Genomic DNA, 10,166 nt, shown 5'->3' with positions numbered 1-10,166 from the left:
TCTACACATTACACAATTAGAGTGCACCTATACCCCTCAATCAATTCGGCCAAGCTGCTCACATATGACCACTACCCCACAAACATGTCATCCCTCTAATAAAAAGCAGCTATATCCCATTACAAACCGGCCTAGCTGCACATATAAGCGTCCTACAGGCCTAACGCAGCCAGAACCCAGTCTGGGTGTACACCCACCAGACTGCGCACATATCATCAACACCTCATACACCCCAGTCAAAAATGTCATAAAACAGATGCAAATTATATATACTGTATAGCTTATGAATTATATGTTCTTTAGCACTACCAAGGAGTTCTCCAGGATGAAGTTTCAAGGCACAGCCAAATAGTTCCTACTGGATAGTATGTGATGTTCCATCCCACTCTGTTGCTCCTGTCAGCAAGCATAGATGTATAAGCCCCCATTTGCTTTATTGGCCCACATTCTGTATAGTTGAAGGCCATTTAATGGCCAATGTTAACACAAAGAAGCAAAGTAGTAGAGAAGCAATCAAGTTTTACGCTGATCATTTTATTCTTTACAATGAAATATGTATTAACAGAAAATAAATTGCAAAAACCAGCAAGAACATTTATTTTTGGACAACTTCGAAACAATGGCACTCAGGAGGTTGGTGCGAAATTCAGGTCACCCACACAAGCCAACGCGGAATGCTCCAATGAGGATGACTTCTCTCTAAGTGTAAAGAGATAAAAAAGTAAGGCTCAAAGATTGGGATGCATGCAATAGCCACCAAAATGTAACGTATGACAGCATGAACATATTAATCAATAATTTATTGGGTATTTATAATGCCCCTATACAGCAAATGGTGCATCAAGGTACATATATTTATAATAGTAATGTGAAATTAAAAATTACAATGTACATGTCATCAGAGTGAACTGGACCTTCCAGCCTTCTAAGATGAGGTAGCAATACCCTTGAGATAGATGGGGATGCAGAATTGTATTCAAACAGCAATAATCGAAACAACTCAGGTAGTTGGCAAAAGGATAAGTGTTTTAATATCAATTATCTAAAACAGGAATGATAACGGACATCAGCAGATGTCTCTCATCACTATCTCGAAGCGTTTCATTAAACAAATGACACCTTTATAGTAAATATTCGTCATTGATGACGTTAACCTGTGTATCACTCATGTCAATCCTACGTGGGAAAACTTAAATACCTACGGGTGAATGCGATAGGGTCTAAACAAATCATCTAGGTATACTATCCATACTCGTTTGGGCAGTGAAATAAAGTGATAGGCTTCTTAACATCAGGTGGGCCAACTAAGCACTTCCCTAAAATGTCACTATAAATGTCACTAAATATACGACGTCTAATTGGCTACACAACTATAGGACCCTTGATCATGCGGTCCTTTGTCATCGGTAACTTTCCAACCTCTGTCAGTACCCTCCCAACCTATGTTAGCAGCTCTCAGGCTGAGCGTCCTGGTGCAGATAAGCTAACAATTAACATGATCATCCATCATCACCTCAGTGGTCTGCTGTCAATTAGGGCGTTGAACTCATCCTTGGAAATGTTCCTTGCTACTGAAGAATTCAGGGGAGTGAAGGCACACTATGCCTTTGTGCGTAGGTGTGACCATCGTGCTCTTCCGACTTCTTCTCCCCACGTGACTAAAGACCACGGAATTGAGCTTTCAGAATTCAGATTTTCCGGACTAATGTCCAGGAAAGTCATAATTGTATAAAAAATTTATATTTTATGCGGCTAGTAGTTTTGACCATTGTTCCTGAATACATATTCCTAAATTTCACAATTTGCATCACATTGTATCAAAAAACTCCCACTTGTGTACAATTCAACCAGTCTGTTACACAAGGAATGAATTGCCATTTGCAACTGTGGGTCACTTTTTCATTGGTGCCTGAGACAATTTTATGCCCCAGGCCAGCCTGGTGGCCAACCATGCTTGGATAGTGTCATACATTCTGTTGATGTAGCTGTAGTCTTGGTCATAAATCCCTGAGAGGGGAAAGAGGATTTGGGTATCATCGGCATAGTTGGTATAAAATATGTACAGAGCTTGGTTTTGTATAAATGTTGTAAAATGTTGGGGAGACGCATGAGCCTTGAGGGACCCCGCAGGGAACTTGAGTTGGATGGGCAGCAGTGCTTCCAGCATAGACACTGTGTGCCTGCAAGAAATTAGGCAATCCATTTGGTGGACTTGGGTGAAATGTTGGCAGCTAAAGTGAGGTGGTGGCAGAGTGTTTGGTGGTTGACCAGGTCAATCGCTGCCGATGGATCGAGAAGGAGGAGGGCTAGATTGCCAGTGTCGTGGATATCGTCGAGTTGGTTTTTCAGGTCAAGGAGGAAGTATTCTGTGCCATGGACAGGTCTGAAGCCTGACTGGTGAGGGCTGAGGATGTTGTGTTGTTTCAGGTAGGCTTGTATTTTAATGTATGATATGGAATTTATAGCGCGCCTATACACAAGTGTTTCTAGGCCAGAGAAGACAAGGATGGGGAAACAGAGGGAGGACAAAACAACAATCTTACTAGGCCTTGTCATTTAGATCACGCAAGTGCAGGGAAGGGGATGTAATCAAAGGTGCAGCCAGCGGGTGGCTCAGTGCAGGTAATCAAAAGTGCAGCCAACGGGTGGCTCATAAGTGCAGAGCGAAGGGGATGTAGGGTTACAGATACAGACCCCAAGTGCTGGGGCAGCCAAAAGGCAGTGCAAGGTGCAACTGGACAGGCAGGGACCTGGGCCCAACTTCAGAGGGTGACCAGTGCGTGGACCAGACGGGTCATCATCAGGGGAGAGGAAGAGAGAAAGCAGAAGCAAAGAGGAAGGTCTTGAGTTGCTTCTGGGACCAGAGGTAGTTCTGCTCAAGTTTGAGAGAGGCAGGGAGGCTGTTCCAGAGGGAGGCCCCAGCCGAAGAAAGAGATCTGCCCCCAACTTTCTGCTTTGAAAAGTGACTGACCCTCAGAGAGTTGGAGGTGGATGAGCGGAGAGCTCGAGAAGGGACATGTTTAGGAAGAGAGAGTTGTAAGTAGTGCGGTCCCAGTCCCCAGAAAGACTTGTGGACAATGCAGAGGGTCTTGAACTTGATCCTTGCCACCATTGTGGGCAATGTAGGCAGCAATGGTAGATGAGTGTACAAAATGGCTGCGCATCGACGCCATGTTATCCTGGCTCAAATTTTACACACTAGCCTTACAAAGCCGTGTCTCCAGGTGTCACAGGTCCTCTGTCTGTTACGCAGGGGCAGCACAAACTTGTGCATCCCCATTGGGTTATGGCACCTGCACTATAGTAGTACACAGGACACAGTAACCCCTCAGGGATAGAGGGTTAGGGTCTGTTGGATTGGATAGGCACAGGGAGGTAAGGTAACCGGAAAGAGAGTTAGGTAGAGGGTGCGGAAAGCAAGGGGGAAGTAGGGTAAGGAACAAGTTACTTACCTGTAACTGTTGTTCTCTAGCATGGAGCTGGCACGGAATCACATGCTCATGAATATTCCCTGCCGTCGGGCTGGGAATCCTCGGTATAAGAAAAAAAAGTTTCACTTTTGTTTATAAACTGTCTTTCTCCTATAAACCAATGTCTGAGCTATGGGTCATACTGCCACCAGCCAATGACTGCCCTCTCCCTAAGCCCCTCCTCTGGCAGCCATCCTCAGATTTGGTAGCACGTAAAGTGGCAGTATGACCAAGAAGAGCCCCAGAGGGGCAGGAGGGTTCACATGTGATTCCATGCCAGACCCATGCTGGAGAACAACAGTTACAGGTAAGTAACTCGTTCCTTCTCCAGCATGGGTTCTAGCATGCATTCACATGCACATGAATAAAGAATACATAGCCCGGGAGGATAGCTCAGCGGCAACGTGCGCGCCTTGGAAGCAAGACGACACGAAGCAACACAAGTTCGATTCCCGGGTCCGCGCTTAGAAACCTCTGGGTGTTTAAGCGCGTTATAAATACGCAACTAAGACAAAAAAGAAAAACAATTATGCAACCAAAAAAAAAAACAATTCCTGTAACAGCGCCTCGATGCCCGTGGCCTGTGTGAGCGCTTTAAAAATGGAAATAAATAAAATAGCAGTACATACATACACGCCCACGGGAGGTGGCAAGGCTCAACAGAAGGAATTACTCTTAACTCCAAGCAACCAGGTTGCGTAGCACTGCTTGGCCGACTCTGTACTCCTCTCTGAGATCCCTGTCAATGCAGTAGAATTTCGTGAAGGTGTGGGTAGACCTCCACGTAGCAGCCCTGAGGAGGTCTAGCAGGGGCACAACAGACAGGAACGCAGTCGTCTCAGCGATCGCTCTGGTGGAGTGGGCTCTCGGACGGCCAGCCAGCGGTTGGTTTGCCAACTAGTGACAATGGGAGATGGAAGCCTTGGACAAGGCCTTCCCATGGTTCACAGGACCAAAGTTAACAAAAAGCCGAGAAGCCTTCCGGAAACTCTTCGTGCGGGCCACATAAAACTTAAGCCCTCGAGCCACATCCAGTGAGTGCAAAGTATTTTAAATCGGCGACAAAGGCGTCAGAAAAAACACAGGCAACACCAAGGGTTCGTTCACATGAAATTCGGATGGAAACTTGGCCATGAAGTAGGGGTGCGTCCGCAGCACCACCCTCGTCTCGTGGAAAGTGAAATAAGGTTGCTTGCAGGACAGGGCATGGGTCTCACCTACTCTCCTGGCAGAGGTAATGGCCACGAGGAAACCTGTCTTCCAAGAAGGAACTTGAGCAGAGCTTTATGCATAGGCTAGAAAGGGGCCCCGTGAGCCTAGTCTGCACCACGTTGTGTTCCCACACCGGGGCAGCGCCTTCACCGGCGGGAGCGATCGGAACAGTTCCCTAATGATCTCCATGACTAGATGGTGCGACCAAAGCAAAGACTGTCCTAGAGCCCTGGTGTAGAGGGAGATAGCCGCCAGATGCACCAGGATGGTGACGTGCGCCAGCCCTGACATAGCCAACGACAAGTTGGAAGGACTTGTGGGGCGTGACCCTCAGAGGGTTAATCTTCTGTGATCGGCACCAGGTCGCGAAACGCTTCCATTTGTGTCTGTAACACTTCAGAGTCCACGACTCCCTGGCCTTGGCGAGGACCTCCCTGCAGTCCGCAGGCAGCTCCTAACCACCGAACTCGAATGCTGCAGAAGCCAGGGCTTCAGGTTCAGCGATCTTGGGTCGTGGTGCAGTATTGCACCTCCTACCCTGGCGAGAAGATCCACGACCACTGGTAGCTTGACTGGAGGGGACACGGACATGCTGAGAAGGTCCAGGTACCGGATTTGCTTCGGCCACACTGGTGCGACGAGGATCATCCTGAACCAGCACTGTTTGAGTTGACCGATGACTTGTAGTAGCAGCAGCAACGGAGGGAGCGCATACAGGAACAGGCCTTCCCAAAGGGAAGGTGAATGCCTTCCCCATGATCCCCGGCTGGGGGAAGCTGATGGTGAACCTCCGGCACTCTGTGTTCATCGCCGTCGATAACAGATTGATGTGAGGACTGCCCCACCTGAGGAAGAAGTTGTCCACTTCACCCTGCAGAAGCTCCCACTCGTGGCAAGAGCGCAGCTCCCTGCTGAGGGAGTCGTCAATGTTTTTGACTCCCGCCAGGTGAAAAGGAAGGAACAAGTTCTTACCTATAACTGTTGTTCTCCAGCATGGGTCTGGCATGGATTCACATGCTCATGAATATTCCCTGTCGTCAGGCTGGGAATCCTCGGTAAAGAAAAAACCAGTATCAGTTTCGTTTCTGATCTGTCTTTCGTAGTAATAACCAATCACTGATCTCTGTGTCATACTGACCACAGCCAATGACTTCCCTCTCCCTAAGCCCCGCCTCTGGCAGCCATCCTCAGATTTGGTAGCACGTAAAGTGGCAGTATGACCAAGTGAAGAGCCGCAGAGGGGAAGGCGGGAGGGTTCGCATGTGAATCCATGCCAGACCCATGCTGGAGAACAACAGTTACAGGTAAGTAACTTGTTCCTTCTCCAGCATGGGGTCTGGCATGGATTCACATGCTCATGAATAAAGAATACATAGCAGTACACATGCACAACCACGGGAGGTGGCAAAAAAGGCTCAACATTAAGCAATACAACAACTCAACATTAAGCATCTCTTACCTCCTCACAAGGCTCACCTCAGGCGAACAGGTTGCGCAGCACTGCTTGGCCGACCCTGGACTCCTCCCTGGAATCCCGATCGACGCAGTAGAATCTTGTAAAGGTGTGCGTCGACCTACACGTAGCAGCCCTGCAGATGTCCAGCAGGGGCACACCAGACAGGAACGCCGTGGTAGCAGCGATCGCTCTGGTCGAATGGGCTCTCGGACGGCCTGGCAGCGGTCGGTTTGCCAACCGGTGGCAGTGCATGATGCAGCCGGAGAGCCATCTGGAAATGGAAGACTTCGAGAGAGCCTTCCCCTGGTTCACAGTCCCAAAATTCACAAACAGCTGTGATGTCTTCCGAAAACTCTTCGTGCAGTCCACTTAGAACTTCAGCACTCGAGCCACATCTAGCGAGTGCAAAGTCCTCTCAGCCAGCGACGAAGGCGACGGGAAGAACACTGGCAACACCAAGGGCTCGTTGAGGTGGAAGTCCGACGGCACCTTGGGCATGAAGGAGGGGTGCGTCCGCAGCACCACCCTCGTGTCATGAAAAGTTAAGTATGGAGGCTTGCAGGATAGGGCCAGGATCTCTCCCACTCGTCGTGCAGAGGTGATGGCCACGAGAAAAGCAGTTTTCCACGACAGGAACTTCAGCGGTGCCAAATGCATAGGTTCAACTGGGGCACCCATGAGCCTAGCCAGCACTACATTAAGCTCCCAAGCCGGGGCAGGCGCCTTCACCGGCCGGAACGATCTGAAAAGTCCTTTCATAAATTCCCTTATAAGACGATGCGACCATAGGGACGCCCGTCCCGTCGTCCTGGTATATCTTGAGATGGCAGCCAGGTGTATTTTGATGGAGGCGTGGGCCAATCCCGCCTCGCCTTGGCCAACGACAGCAGGTACGGCAGCACTTGAGGGGCCGTAATCCGTAGAGGGTTGATCTTCTGTGACCGGCACCAGACAGAGAACCTCTTCCACCTATGTCTGTAACACTTGAGAGTTGAGGACGCCCTGGCTTTTGCGAGAACCTCTCTGCAGTCAGCCGGGATATCGTACCCCCCAAACTCTAGTGCCGCAGGAGCCAGGCCTGCAAGTTCAGAGACGCCGGGTCGTGGTGTAGGATGGCGCCTCCTTCTCTGGAGAGAAGATACGGGTCCGCCGGTAGCTTGATGGACGGGGACGTTGACAAGTCCAGAAGGTCCGGGGACCAGATCTGCCTCGGCCACGCCGGTGCGACGAGGATCATCCTGCACCGGGACCTCTTGAGCTGGTTAATTAGTCGAAGCAGCAACGGAAACGGAGGGAACGCGTACAGGTATAATCCGCCCCAGGGGAACGAGAACGCATCGCCCATGCTTCTCGGCTGGGGGAACCTGCTGGCGAACCTCTGACACTTTGAGTTTGTCGCTGTTGCGAACAGGTCGATCTGGGGTTTGCCCCATCGTCGGAAGAGTCGGTCCACCTGATCCTGGCGCAGTTCCCACTCGTGACACGTACGCAGCTCCCTGCTGAGCGAGTCGGCGATGGTGTTTCTTTCTCCCGCCAGGTGGAAGGGAGCCAGGAACATCCCCTGGGCGACCGCCCAGTGCCACAGATCCTGTGCTTCCTTGGAAAGGGCTGGGGATCTGGTGCCTCCCTGCTTCCGTATGTAAAACATTGTTGTGGTGTTGTCCATGAAGATCCTCACCACCTTGCCTTTGAGGGACGGGAGGAACGATCTCAGAGCCCAGAACACGACTCAAAGCTCCAGGATGTTGATGTGCAGAGACTTCTCCTCCGGAAGCCAGAGGCCTGTTGCGTGGAGATCTCCTGTGTGGGCGCCCCATCCTTCCAGTGAGGCGTCCGTAGTCACCGTCACCTGGTACGACGGCGTCTGAAAGTCCGTGCCCGCCGTGAGGTGAGCTGGAGAGCCCCACCATTGAATCGCCCGCCGGAACGCTTCGTTGAGAGGGATCCTGTCTTCGAAGCTGCCCGCCGCTTGCATCCAACGGGCGTCGAGGAACTCCTGCAGTGGCCGCATCCGCAACTTGCACAGACCCACGAGATAGATGCACAACGACATCATGCCGAGCAGGGACTTGATGGACCTCACCCTGGCCACTTCCATGGTCAACAGTCGTTGTACCTTGCCCATGATGGCTTTCGTCCTCTCCTCCGACGGTGAAGCCAACCGTGCCACTGTGTTGAGTCTGGCTCCCAGGAACAGGGCGTCTTGCGACGGTACCAAGTGGGACTTTGCAAAGTTGATCGAGAATCCCAGTTCTGTGAGCAGGCGGACGGTCTTCGCTGTGTGATCGAGTTCTCTTGACTTTGCTCGGATGAGCCAATCGTCCAGATAGGGGTATACGTGGATCCCCTGCAGTCGCGCCGCCACCGGTGACAGGCACTTAGTGATGACCCTTGGCGCCGACTTCAACCCGAAGGGCAGGGCCTTGAACTGGTAGTGCCGCACTTGTAAGAACTTTCGATGTCCTTTTCGTATGGGGATGTGGAAGTAAGCATCCTCCAAGTCCAGCGATGACAGGAAGTCGCCTTCCTCCAATTGTCCCAGCACGTGCTGAAGGGTGACCACCCGGAACTTCTGGGACTTGATGTATTTGTTGAGGCGGCGCAGGTCTAGGATGGGCCGCCAGCCGCCGGTCTTCTTTCGGACAAGGAAGTACCGCGAGTATACTCCGGAGCCCCGGAGCCTCTTTGGGAAGAGTTCTATTGCGCCCTTTCTCAGCATTACTCGTACCTCCAGAAGCAGCTGTGGCACATGGTTTTCCTTCCTGGCCACAGGTGGGAAACGGGGACACTTTCTTTGGAACTCCAGGGAGTGCCTGTTGGCCAGCACCCAACGGTCGGTGGAGATGGACTCCCACACGCTGATGAATTTCGCCAGCCGGCCTCCCAGAGGGGTGCTCGGGTGGGGGCCCGGCGTCACGGCCAGTTCAGGCTTGTTTCGCCGAGGCCTTGCCACCTATGCCTCCTTGGCGACGACGACGGTCCTCCTGTCTTGTTGCGGCATCTGTAGGCTTCCTGCGACGAGGATTGGGCTGCCTGGCGGTACGACGAGGCATTGCCGCCAAATCCTTTGGAGGCACCTCGAGACTTGCCACCGGAGGGCCGAAAGGACTGCCGTCGCTGATGGAGAGAACCCAGGGTCCAGGCCGTCTCGGAGTCCACCTTGATGGCCTGCAGCGACTCGTCCACTGCCTTGCCGAACAGGTTGTTCCCGTCGAAGGGCATGTCCAGTACCCTGGTCTGCACGTCCTGACAGAAATCAGTGGCCCTGAGCCAACCGCGCCAGTGATGGCAAACACTGTTGCCCATCTGGCAAAAGCCGGTGTCGGCGATGTCCGTGGCCACCGTGATGGCGTGGTCCGATGCCACCTCACCTTCCTGCAGGATTTCAAGGGCTTCTGCCCTCTTGTCATCTGGGAGGAAGTCCAGGATGGGAGCGATCTTGAACCACAGCTCCCTGTCATAGCGTGCCACGATCGCGAGGGCGTTGGCTGCCTTGAGGGTCGTCGCTGCGGACGAGATGACCCCTCGTCTCATGGCATCCAGCTTCTTCCCCTTGGCGTCCGGCGGGGAAGTGGAAGTTGATGCCGTCGCCCCTGCCGATTTCTTCTTGGCCGCCGCAGAGACCACCGAATCCGGGGACGGCTGTGCCCTGAGGCACATCGGAGCGGAGTCCGGGAACCGGTACTTCTTCTCGCACCGGTCCCTCTTCGCACGGGCCGTGGACAGGTTCTTCAGAAGGGACAGTCCTTCGTCCCAGATGTCGTCCAGTAAGGGGACCGAGAGGACGGTCTTCCTCTTGGCCTCCTGTCACTGGTAGAGGAACCCTTCCTTCTTCTGCTTTTTGGGTCATAGCTGGAAAAGCTCCGACGCCCTGGCGATCATGGCGTGAAAGGAGACAATTTCGTCGGGAGGGGAGGCCTGGGCAGGGGGTGATGGGAGATCTGTCCCATCGTCACCGTCGTCGTCCGTCCCTGTCGTCGCCGTCCCCGTCTCGTCCCTCTGAGGAGGGGATGGGGGTGAAGGCTGGA

General features: G+C 52.3%; 1 long non-coding RNA gene across 1 annotated transcript in view; it reads right to left on the bottom strand.

Annotated features, from left to right (window-relative positions):
* Nucleotides 1–513: 513 nt before the first annotated feature.
* LOC138525584 (uncharacterized) overlaps nucleotides 514–10,166 on the bottom strand; it is a 34,454-nt gene continuing 24,801 nt past the window's right edge. Inside the window, exon 2 of the long non-coding RNA XR_011283370.1 lies at nucleotides 514–699. This is a non-coding gene — a long non-coding RNA (uncharacterized lncRNA). The remainder of the gene's footprint in view (nucleotides 700–10,166) is intronic.

Source organism: Ambystoma mexicanum, chromosome 7p, assembly GCF_040938575.1.
Source record: "Ambystoma mexicanum isolate Mex_15411 chromosome 7p, UKY_AmexF1_1, whole genome shotgun sequence".
NCBI lineage: Eukaryota > Metazoa > Chordata > Amphibia > Caudata > Ambystomatidae > Ambystoma > Ambystoma mexicanum.
This window is presented reverse-complemented; position numbering and strand designations above follow the sequence as displayed.